Source organism: Panthera onca, chromosome A1 (genome assembly GCF_046562875.1).
Source record: "Panthera onca isolate mPanOnc1 chromosome A1, mPanOnc1 haplotype 2, whole genome shotgun sequence".
Classification (NCBI taxonomy): Eukaryota; Metazoa; Chordata; class Mammalia; order Carnivora; family Felidae; genus Panthera; species Panthera onca.
Window position 1 is genome coordinate 224188481 of NC_138339.1, and position 12461 is coordinate 224200941.

The window sequence follows — 12461 nt, forward strand, 5'->3', positions numbered from 1 at the left end:
TAAATTTTTTTAATGTTTATTTATTTTAGTGACAGAGAGAGACAGAGCATGAACGGGGGAGGGGTAGAGAGAGAGGGAGACACAGAATCGGAAGCAGGCTTCAGGCTCTGAGCTGTCAGAACAGAGCCCGATGCGGGGCTCAAACTCACTGACCGTGAAATCATGACCCGAGCCGAAGTCGGTTGCTTAACCGACTGAGCCACCCAGGTGCCCCAAGAACATTTTAACATTTAGTGTGAAAAATAAAAATATTTTCATTCCTATATTACATAATCTGACTCAGTAATCCTAGATGTGCATACACACACACACACACACACATTTCCAAAGAATTCTTCAAAAATTGTGATTCTAGTGCAGGAAAAGACAACTGAAAGCGTGATGCACAACATTTTAACAAATCTTAAATATCAAATGCGTTTTCAGAGTGTTCATTTCTGTATTTTTAATTTATTTGTGAAAAGGCAGTTCAGAGCTAACAAAGTAAGAAGTTTTAGGTCACACTGGGAAGAGGCACCGAAAGTCATCCAAACCGTCTAAAGAGATTCTGGAACGTGGTACGTGTGTTACCTGCCCCGCACAAAGTCAGTAACAAAGGAGTGATCGCGCAGCAGAGCTGCTATGCTGGACACTAATGTCACATTTACATATCATTGTTCTAACGAGGTCTGTGACTTAATGAAGCACACGTTCTCCACATGAGAAAAGAAAGGCTCCAAAACGAGGTGCATGTTACCTTCTCTTCATTTCCCAGCTTTATAGCCTTGATCTTTACATAAGCTATTATTATTTTAATCACCCGCTCTCTTCCATCACCTAATTCATTAAACAGATGTTTCTGAATTTTTACTCTAAGTCCTTGAGTACAAATTGTATGCCTCCTCTTTCTTTCATGAATGGGAATGAAATTGTAATACTATTAAAGTATATAATACTATAAAATACTATACTATATATAATATAAAAAATACTATAAATTAGTAATACTATAAATACTATAAAAGTAATAGTAATACTATAAAAATATAAATGCTATAAAAGTAATACTATAAAAATACTATAAATATATAAAAGTATACTATATTTACTACTTCTAAAAAACCAGCTTCGTCCTATACATAGACATTTTATTATAAAAGCCTTTGAAGCTTGTTCTACTACATGTGGTTAATAACCTTGAAATAAAAGTTGGTAGAGGACAAAATTCATGTGCTTAAATAAGATATAAAATTATTTAAATGGAAAATAGATAAATTAGTTCTCTATATTTTGCAGGAATGTTTCACTCACATAATTAACATTTTGTGACATTATCACGTAAGATGCTGTTACTTGCAAGTTGTAGACAAGAAACTTAAGGTTTATCACATTTTGCCAGGACCACTCAGGTTTACCATATGTGGCATAAAAAAACTCTGTTTATGCTACCTGACTTTACATGAATATTAAGGCCTTGTTATCTTTACAAATACATTTTGCAGTTATCGGGGTGCCTGGCTGGCTCCGTCGATTAAGTGTCTGACCCTTGATCTCTCGTTCTCTGTTCCTGAGACCAAGCCCCGGGTGTCAAGCTCTGGGCTGACAGCAGGGATCCTGCTTGGGATTCTCTCTCTCCCCCTCTCTCTGCCCCTTCCCCACTCGCACTCTCTTTCTCTCTCAGAATAAATAAATAAACTTCAAAACAAAATAAAACAAATATATTTTGCAGTACCTAATAGGTACTTAAATTCTTTAGAAAATCAGCTATTTTCCTAAAATTTAAAACATTTCAAAAATAAAAATAATTGTAACATGTTGACGCATAATTTGTAGATAGCATTAAATTTGTCTTGGGAAGGACACGGCTTTTCCTTCTGATGAAGACCAACTTCTATGGCTATTCACACACATGTCCAAGCCCTTGCAAACAAAACCAGCAAAACCCTGTCTTTCAATTTATGTAGATCAAGTTTATATTTTCTCATAAAAGGAAAAGATACCCCAAAAGGAACAAGCAAAAGACACCAACATGACATTTCTCTGTTTAGAGAAACTGAGGTGCTTGATTACATTTTGGTGCATCAAAGATGTATGTCTGGACAATGAGCACGTCACAGCTGACACCAGATTGTGACAAGACATGGCAGAGGACACATTTACAATAGCCAACTTGAATTCATCTCAAGGGACCTCTGGCAGAAAAATGACACCACTGATATGGAATCACTATTACATAGTCAAGTAATAATAAAATGCATCAATTCAGTGAGAAATGAGAATGTTTTTATCAGTTACATTTTTCAAAGAGTTTGAGAGAGCTTGACTCACTGGGCAGGGGTAAACTATTTCGAAAATGTCTAGAGGCCAGGTCTTTCCTTCCTTTTCCTCTCCCTTCCTCCCTCCCTTCCCTCTTTCCTTTAAGTCTCTCCTCTCCCCTTCCTTCCTCTTCCTCTCCCCTCTCCCTCTCCCTTAGCTGGAACTAATAACTACTGTATTTTCTTCCAAATGAAATATGAAGACTGGTGCAATCAGAAAAAAACTGAAGACACAAGAAAATAGCTACTTTGGCATTTAATATCGTTTTCAGCATGACCACATGTACTACATAATGCAATTGAATCCATTTTATTTTCATGTGTATCCTTCAATATGCAACGTCAGAAAAGGAATAATAACCCCTTTCAGAGTCTTCAAGTAGCTTTTCATACAATGCAGTTGGTGAGATTGGGAGTTCTCTTAATGACCTCATTTTGATTAATGAAATAAAAAATAATATTTAGGAAATGCAAATTAATCTTAGATAATCCCAGTCAATGAAGATCATGGATATCACTCACCAGTTAGAGTCATCGGCAAAAAAAAAAAAAAAAAAGAAGACCAAGAAAGACAGGACAGATAGTAGTAATTATTTCTAGGAATATGTGTTCATAATTTGTGTTCAGTAACATTGTAAATTAAGCTTATATTATTAAAAAGCATTACTTGTTTTTGTTTTGCACAAATCAGCAGTATACATGATGATTTTTAAAGAATGAAAGAAAACTTTTCTAATGTTATATGAGTGGATTCTTGAGGTAAACTTTTCAGGGACAGCTTCACACATAGAGTGTATTCAAAAGGGCACTATATATCTCTAAGAATTTAAATGAAAATGGAAATAAGGTTTTCTATAAACTGTTAGATTTTTAAGTAATGTGTCTAATGATGACTAGGAAACTTATTTTGAAAGTACAGATGAAGAATTTAATTGTTTCATGAAATATAAGAACAGACAAAAGCAATATTTTACAATATTTTTATTTCATATAATATGATTTCAAATGTGTGCACAGGTGAATTCATAAATTAAATATAAGTAGACGTTTTTCTATTTTATCTATGTTTTATATTCTAATTGACAAAAACAATTTTTTCAAACTTATTAAGGAGAAAACTAGGGTTTTACCTTGTATTTATGACTGACATATATTTAAAAATATGATATTTTTAAACGTTGTTCTCAACTGAGTTTATAGACTGATAGCCATATCTGTTACTGTTGCTATTATTCTTTCATAAATAAAAAAATTCACATTTAAAAAACAATTAGTTAAAATTGCCAAGCTAATACATTGAGTGGTGTCTGAATTCAGGCCCACTGTCTTCAATCCACATGTAAAATTTATGTACGTCATGTTGTATCTTTGAGAAATTTAAATCTACTAAGGCAGTAAAACCTTTTATACGTGACAAAGTATGAACCCTGTTAGTACCAAATGAATGTAACATGCTAAGCATATTGCATGGAAATTCAGAGACAAAAGATTTTTTTTTTAAGAGAGAGAGAGAGAGAGCAAACATGTGCAAGTGGGGGAGAAAAAAAGAGAGAGAGAGAGAGTTTTTTTTTTTTTACTTTTTTTAAAGTTTATTTATTTATTTTGAGAGAGACAGAGACAGCGTGAGTCAGGCAGGGGCAGAGGGAAAGGAGAGAGAATCTCAAGTTGGCTCCATGCTACCAGCTCAGAGCCTGATCTGGGGCTCAAACTCATGAAACCACAAGATCATGACCTGAGCTGAAACCAAGAGTTGGACACTCAACCGACTGAGTCACCCAGGTGCTCCAAAGAGAGAACCTTAAACAGGCTCCATGTTCAGCCCAGAGCCTGATGCAGGGCTTCATACCACGACCCTGGGATTATGACCTAAGCTGAAATCAACAGTTGAATGTTCAACTGACTGAGCTACCCACGCACCCTGAAAAGAAGTTTTTTTTAATGTTTATTTAAGGAGACACAGAATCAGAAGTAGGCTTCAGGCTCCAAGCTGTCAGCACAGAGCCCGATGCAGGGTTTGAACTCACAAACTGTGAGATCATGACCTGAACCGAAGTCAGACTCTTAACCAACTGAGCCGCCCCTGAAAAGAAGTTGTTTTAGATTGTGGTTGTCAACAAAGAAGTCAGGTACCCAACCATCCTGATTTGCCTAGGACTGAGGACTTTGAAGGGTGCAGGACTTTCGGGGCTAAAACCAAGAATGTCTATGGAAAACTGTAATGAGCTGATTACTCCACAAAGAAGTGAAATTATACAGGGTCATGAGTAACTCAACAAAAGCAATTTGTGTTCTTTCAAAATGATAGCATAGAGAAGTCAGTGCCATGATTGGACAATTAGGAAGGGGGTGTACTTCTTTGATGGCATATATACTTGTCAAAGAAGAATTCCATTGCTTTTGGATGAGAAAGAATTAAACAAATAGAGAGACCCAGATTCCATCATGGGCAGCAGGTTTGATAGACACACATATTACCAGGTCAGAAGCCAGGGTTGGCTTCAATAACAAATCTTTGGCAATTGCTTTTAAGCAGTGAGAATAGTTAAACTCCATATATTTATCACGTGTACAGAGGAATATTTGTGTCCTCTTATAAGTAAATCTGATTATTTTTTCACTGGTTTTCTTCACTTAATTTGCACTCACATGAAAACTATAGTTTTAGGGCTTACATATTATGCTGTGTATTGTTCTTTTCAGAAGCTCTTAAAGTAAGTCTCTTGCATTGAAAAGAAGAATAAAATTTAGTACATCTATTGAACTCCTATTTTGTGCTTTACAAATGTCACCACAATTTATGTTCATAACAACTGTAGAAAGAAATTATTATGTCCATTATTATTATGTCCATTTGCCAAATGAAGAACCAAAGTTGGGGCGCCTGGGTGGCTCAGCCAGTTAAGAGTCCGACTTCGGCTCAGGTCATGGTCTCACAGTTTATGGGTTCAAGCCTTGCATCGGACTCTGTGCTGACAGCTCAGAGCCTGGAGCTTGCTTCAGATTCTGTGTCTCTTCCTCTCTCTGTCCCTCCCATGCTCGTGCTCTATCTCTCTCTGTCTCTCAATAATAAATAAATGTTTAAAAAATTGTTTTAAATATTAAAAAACAAGAAAAGAACCAGAGTTACAGAATGGTTAAGTTTTTCTGGCCCAAGATCACTTTGTTAGGGAAGGATATAGGCAGGATTTGAATCCAGGTATTCTGACTCTAAAGCCTATGCATTTTAGACATCATACAATAATGAGCACTTGAAAAAAAATGAAATAATTTAAAACCTTACATCACAAAGAACTCATAAAAGCTAAGATATTTAGAAACCCAAGTTTCTTACCTCTAAAGACAAAGGTGTATCTGTGTGTTGAAACCTCGAAGTTATTTTTCTAAAAATTAAGAACTCAGCACTCCTCCAATGACGTAATTTGCCTGGTACTGTTTCCTTCACAGTGGGGGCCGGTTTGTCCAGTGGATTTGGAAAGACAGACAATCCAGACAATCCAGGACTGAATTGCTCTTGCATTTCTGAGTTCCTTGAATTTGCTCTTTTCTCTGCTTAAATTCACAGCTAAATTGCAAACCTCTACTCCACTTTGTTCTCTCCTGATGCATTGTGAGACTTTCATCAAAATCAGCCTCAACTTTCTTGAATAGACCACATTTTTATTAACATTTCAAGAAGCAGCTTCATACTCTGTAAAAAAATCAGAATATGGACATATTTCTATTGAAAGTAAAAAATAAACATGTAACCCTTATAATGGTAGTACGGTAAGTAATTTATATTTATTAATTTACAATTATTTAAAGAGATGGAGAAGGTACTCGTCCCATTTTAGAAATAAACTGAAGTGGGGCGCCTGGGTGGCGCAGTCGGTTAAGCGTCCGACTTCAGCCAGGTCACGATCTCACGGTCCGTGAGTTCGAGCCCCGCGTCAGGCTCTGGGCTGATGGCTCAGAGCCTGGAGCCTGTTTCCGATTCTGTGTCTCCCTCTCTCTCTGTCCCTCCCCCGTTCATGCTCTGTCTCTCTCTGTCCCAAAAATAAATAAACGTTGAAAAAAAAAAAAAAAAAAAAAAAAAAAGAAATAAACTGAAGTAAAGGAGTTAGGTGGTATGCCCAAAGTCATACCAACCAGTAAATGGCAGAGCTTGAATTCCAACCTTGGCAGTTGAGCTGGAGAATATGTGTCCTTGCCCATTGTACCATATTGTCTATTTCACTGACTTCTAAAAGTCACTTGATCTGTTGATGGATTCTTTTTTTTTCAATGTTTATTTATTTATTTTAATAGACAGATCGCAAGCAGGGGAGGGGCAGAGAGAGAGGGAAAGAGAGAATCCCGAGCAGGCTCCACAATCTCAGCACAAAGCCACAAACCGTGAGATCATGACCTGAACCAAAATCAAGAGTTGGATGCTTAACTGACTGAGCCACCCAGGCACCCCTGTTAATATAGTCTTACCGATCGACTAGAAGCTAAAGGCTGATCACTCAACAGTAATTGGGTTCCTTCAATGGGTTAGGCATAAGCCATCGCCTAAGTATTATTTCCTGACATATTATTTCATTTGATACTGAAAGGTAGATAAGAAGCTTTCCATTTAACATTCACTTATTTTCTCAGGAACTTATAATCCTTATAGGAAAACAGTGACGACCCAGATAACTCAAGGCATACAGTTGTTAAGAAGACCTGTCTCTAATCAATAACTACGTGCTCTTTTTACTGCCTTTTTCAAGAATAGTCTGATTTTAAAGATTAGGTAAAATGGTCCAGCTTAAGATAGCATCTAGCTAGCAGCCCTTTTACAACTTCTCTTAACATCCCCCAAATTCACGTCTCAGAACAGAGATTTTATAACAATGTTGAAATTACGTAGGACTGTTGCCCTATCACCAGAATGTGGAAGGATTTGTACTAAATTAAAAAATAATAGAACATGGATTATGCAACAAAATTGCTGTCCCGTTAGTGCTCTGCTTAAGGAATTATGCAAGCCTATCCGCCTGAAGGTAGGAAGGCCCCTTAGTCCCTTCTCAGCATCTGCTTCCTTTTACGAAATTAGTGCCCATTTATACATTAGTGTATACATTTGGTATCCATTAGGGAAGTGATCCTGTGCTATTCCACCACTTGTTCCTTGAGAGGCCAAAATGTCTCTCGGTTCCCTCTGTGGTACTTACTTCCATTCTAGATCTAGCAAGAGACGGCAATGTCTAGAACCTAATTAAGAAGGCATTTGTGGAACAGTAGTTTATAAAGTTGAACTGCGTGCTGTGGAGTGTTTCCAGGTCAGAGCGCAGAAGTGCTGGGGTAAGCAGGGCGGGCTTGGGCTCAGAGTCCGCAGTGTACTATGTGCGACGTGGCTCCTGGCTGGGGGTAAGAGGGTAAACGGTTTTTCCTGAGCCTCATTCACTGATGGGCACTGAGAGTGCTGACAGCAGTTCGTATTTACTGAGCATGAGTATGTGCTTATCCCTATTACAAGCACCGTAGGGATACTGGTTCCTGTCAGCCTTATCACGGCCCTCCCTAGCTGTATCTGGCTGGGCATTAGAACAGATGGAGGCGATGCCCAACGCCAGCGGGCCAGCTGTGGGAATTAGCAAATCACCAACTCCCAAAAGGATAGGGAAGGAGACAAATGGTGATTTGGGGCTAACTCATGAAAATGGAGGTGTCAGTGGAAAAGAATAGGTAGCTCAGAAAGAGGTATTGGCAAAATAAATTTTTTAATAATAAAGGTGACATAATCAGTGAGGAAGGAAGCATTAATTCATGATCTGCTAGTTATAATAACTAGTTCTGGTTCCCTATTTTGCAAAACAGAAACAGTTACATCTTCATTTAATAATACATGTGAAAATAATTCCCAGGTATGTTATAATTAAATATGATACCGTTAGTAGACAAAATGTACATATTGTATACTGTGTGTTGATCACTGCTCTAAGTGCTTCACATATAAAAGTGCTTTGGTCCTCACAACAAGCCTATGAGGTAGGCATGATTACTTCACTCTTTCACAAACAAGAAAAGATTGATGTTAAGTAACATTGTCCAAGGTCACACAGCTTATAAGTGTTCCAGCAACGATCTCAGACTTTCTACAAGCAAATTCCTAACCTTCCCCCTTAAAAACATATCCCATCCTCTATCATCTTCTTCTCAGAACATGATTTACTCAGAGTTATCTAGCTACTCAAACCAAAAATCTTATGGCTATCCTGAATTCTTCTTACTCACGGCTTGCATACAAACGTTTTGGAAATTTCCTCTGGCTCTAAGTTGGTCCATTCCACATTCCCTGGTTTGTTTCAATAGGCTCCTCAGTGGTCTCCCTGCCTTCCCCCTTGCTTCGCCACAGTCTATTCCCAATGAAGCAACCAGAATAATCATTTGAGACACAAATCAGATCACATTACCTCTACCTGGAACTGCTCCTCCAATTAATCCCATAGCCAGGTCCCTAACATTCGGGTCTTCGATGTCTCCATATTAGTGACACTTGTCTAAAACTGCAACCCACCATCACCGTCTGCTCCCACTGGCTCTTCTATCCCCACACCTTGTCCTTTGAATCACTCTCAAATACTGTATGTAATTTACTTATTTAATATACTTACTACTTTTGGTTTGTCTTCCCTAAAGTAGAAGCTCCGCAAGAACAGGATCTCATCTGTTTTGTTCACAGATGTATACTAAGCACCTAGTACACTTAAGATAGACTCCATAAATATTTGTTGAATGAATGTTAAGATTGGGATTTCAGACATAGGTGCCATTACTCTATAGAATCCATAAAATTAATAACTAAGTAATTGTATAAGAAATGAAATTCTTTTTTTCATTTTTTAATGTTTATTTATTGTTGAGAAGGAGACAGAGTGCAAGCAGGGGAGGGGCAAAGAGAGAGGGAGACACAGAATCCCAATCAGGCTTCAGGCTCTAAGCTGTCAGTACAGAGCCCCACATGTAGCTTGAACTCACCAACCATGAGATCATGACCTGAGCTGAAGTTGGACGCTTAACTGACAGAGCCACACAGGCGCCCCTATAAGAAATGAAATGAAATTATGAAGGGGCATGTGGGTGGCTCAGTCAGTTGAGGACTTCAGTTTAGGTCATTATCTCGCGGTTCGTGGGTTCCAGCCCCACATCAGGATCGCTGCTGTGAGCCTATCAGCACAGAGCCTGCTTCAGATCTTCTGACCGCCTCTCTCTGCCCCTCCCCTGCTTGTGTAAAATTAAATAAATATTTCAAAAAAGAATGAAATTGTTAAAACAAATGCTTAAAAAATTGGTGAACATAAAAGGGGGAAAGGCTTTAAAATATTAAAGTACTAAAATAAACTATTCAGGGAAAATGTGGTAGTTTAAAGTATATAAGAATTAAACCTTTTTTTAAAACAAACAGCACTACCCAACATTTTAACAATAAATAAAAAATAAGCAATATCTACTGTAAATGTTATATTAATGTTCTTATTATATTAAGACCTATTACAAATCAAATGGGGAAAACAGCAAAAAAAAAAAAAAAAACCCTACAAGTATTGAACCCTACACGTATTGAAAAGTATATAAACTCACAAGAAAAGAAACAAATACAAAAGCATTAAAAAGTATATAAAAGTCACATTTTCTAATAATACAACTCATTAGACTGAGATGCCACTTTTCAAAAATAGCAAGTTAATAAAAATACAGAAAGAAGTGAGGGAAAAGAAGATTATGTATACCCTGTGTTAACAAGGGCTCAGTAAAACATATGTAATATGTATCATGAGTTTTAAAATATTCTTGCACTTTGATGTGCTAGTTCTATTTCTAAGAATCTACTCTGAGGACAAAATGTGATGTTTAGACAAAAATGTGTGTGCAAAGTCTTTCCAACAAAGTCTTACAACAGGGGATAATACTATAAAAACAAACCACATTTACAAGACTTGAGAATAAAGTATTTAATAGAAATGTATACTGAATTATTAAGTAATTTTTAAAGAAAACTTAGTAACTTAGAAAATATTTTTAAAAATTTAAAGGCAGGTAAAAAGTTGTGTTGATAGCATGGTCCATGTGGATTAGATCAAAGCCTAGGTACAACTGATGGCAAACAAGGGACCCCAAAACTTGGAGCAGGAGCCACTATGAGCAAGGCAAGGTGACAGACCTCAAGCCCTTTAGTGAGGGCCTTTGGGTAAGCCCTTGTGCAGAACAGGGGGAAGTCCTGGTCCTATAGGTTGAAGATAGCTTACATGGGCTCCAAAGACGATGCTCACCTATTTCCCAAATTTGCCTAAGATAAGAAAAATCCATTATCATGTATCTGATGATAGCATCATTATATACAAAGTATCACCACATAAAATTATGATTGAGATACATGTGCAGAACTTCATTTTCCAAATACCTGCCTCTGTGATTGCCTCTGAGTCTGAGATATAGCTGCACTGGAAAAAAATGCTTCACATGCTACATATAAGCTTCTAAGTGGAAGTATAATTTCAGAAATTAAGTTGAAAGTTGAGTTTCTAATACAATTGAAATTCTAATTCCATGATGTATTTAAGCTATGAACTGGCACTGGAGAGAATTCTTTTACTGTTATCATTTCTTGGGTCACTTGTCTCTTGCTAATGTCAAAACAAGAATGCTTTCTTGTTTTTCTGACTAAGGTACTAAAAAGACATTTCCAGTAAGCATATAACATTTTCTTGTAAATTTCTTTGGCTTCGATGAATTGTATTTTAAGTGAATTGCATTTGCAGGTTTGTGGAATGATGCCAAATTCGTGTTTTGAAAATGTAAACAAAAACCACAAACAAACCTTCCTTCTTCTATTGCTGATGACTGTAGTATACACAGTTCACTGTGTTGTTTAAATAGATTTCAAATAATTTCCCCATAATTGCTAATCATTTCAGGAGGAGGCATGAGGTTAGCAATCAATAATCACCTGCAACTGTTGAAAATGAAGTTCCGGGATCAATAGAACATTCTTCTTCCCATGGAAACACAGCCCATTCAGATGGCTTTCCTCACTGTTCTTTTCTGTTTTGTATTTATTGTAGACTCACAGGCACATTACTTATGGAAAAAACAAATTAAGGAAATAGACAAAATGTCACCCACACCATGGCAGAGATGGCATTTGTTATAAAAAACATATCCTAAGAGAGGCAGGAAGGGGTATACTATTTCGTACAGAGGGTAAGATTGCAAAGTAAAGTTCTTAATTTCTAATCAATAGCTGTGTCTTCTCACTGGTCCACTTTCTTTTAAATATATTTTAAAATATATGTTAAAGACATATACTTATCCCAGTGTGTGTAACTCTATTAGGGGTTTATTTTTAAAGACACACTCAAATAGAATATGCAGGATTTTGTTTATCTGGCCAAGATAAAACATTACATCAATAAATGTTAGCCTCACTTTTATTTTCTTAGGCACTAAAACATTTTAATTACTGATGATGAATAGGAAGATGAGTTATTCCTTGAAAAAATACAAAACTATTTACAGTTGCATTGTATAAAACAGACTTACTTTCATATATATTGCCCCCTCCCTTGTTAAATAGAAAGCAGACTTGTATTTATTGTAAAGTTCATTACCACGTCTACAGACAGATGTGTTCTCGAACATGTTATAAAAGCCATCATTTAACATTAAGAAAACTAAAAAAAAAAAAATTGAAGATGCTAATATATTTTTGTGTTTGAGAGTCAAAAGAGATTCAGGGAAGGAAGGGAATTGTTGTTGTTGTTGTTGTCCCTGTCTTTGTTTTCTGGAGAGATCTTAAAGGAACCTGGTTTGCCTCAGTGTACTTTGGTATTTTTGGAGGGGGATAATCTAGAAGTAATGCTCCTAAAAATTTAGGAGTCGGGTCTGAGCTTGAGATCAACCCAGGAGAAGAGTAGTAAACTAAAGAGAAATTTAGAAATAAGAGAAGTGATTTAAAAGAAAACAACAACAAAAGCAGCATGAACATGACACCAGTGGGTGATCTCTAGCGATATCCTCTTTCCTCATGTAAATCTTCCCAAAAAACTCAACTCAGGTGACCTACAAAGGAAAGGAGGGGGAAAAAGGGGTAACCAAGAAGGGAAATTTAATTTTGCGCGTTGGAGTCTGCCTGTGAGTGCCGGCTTGCCGCCTACCCCT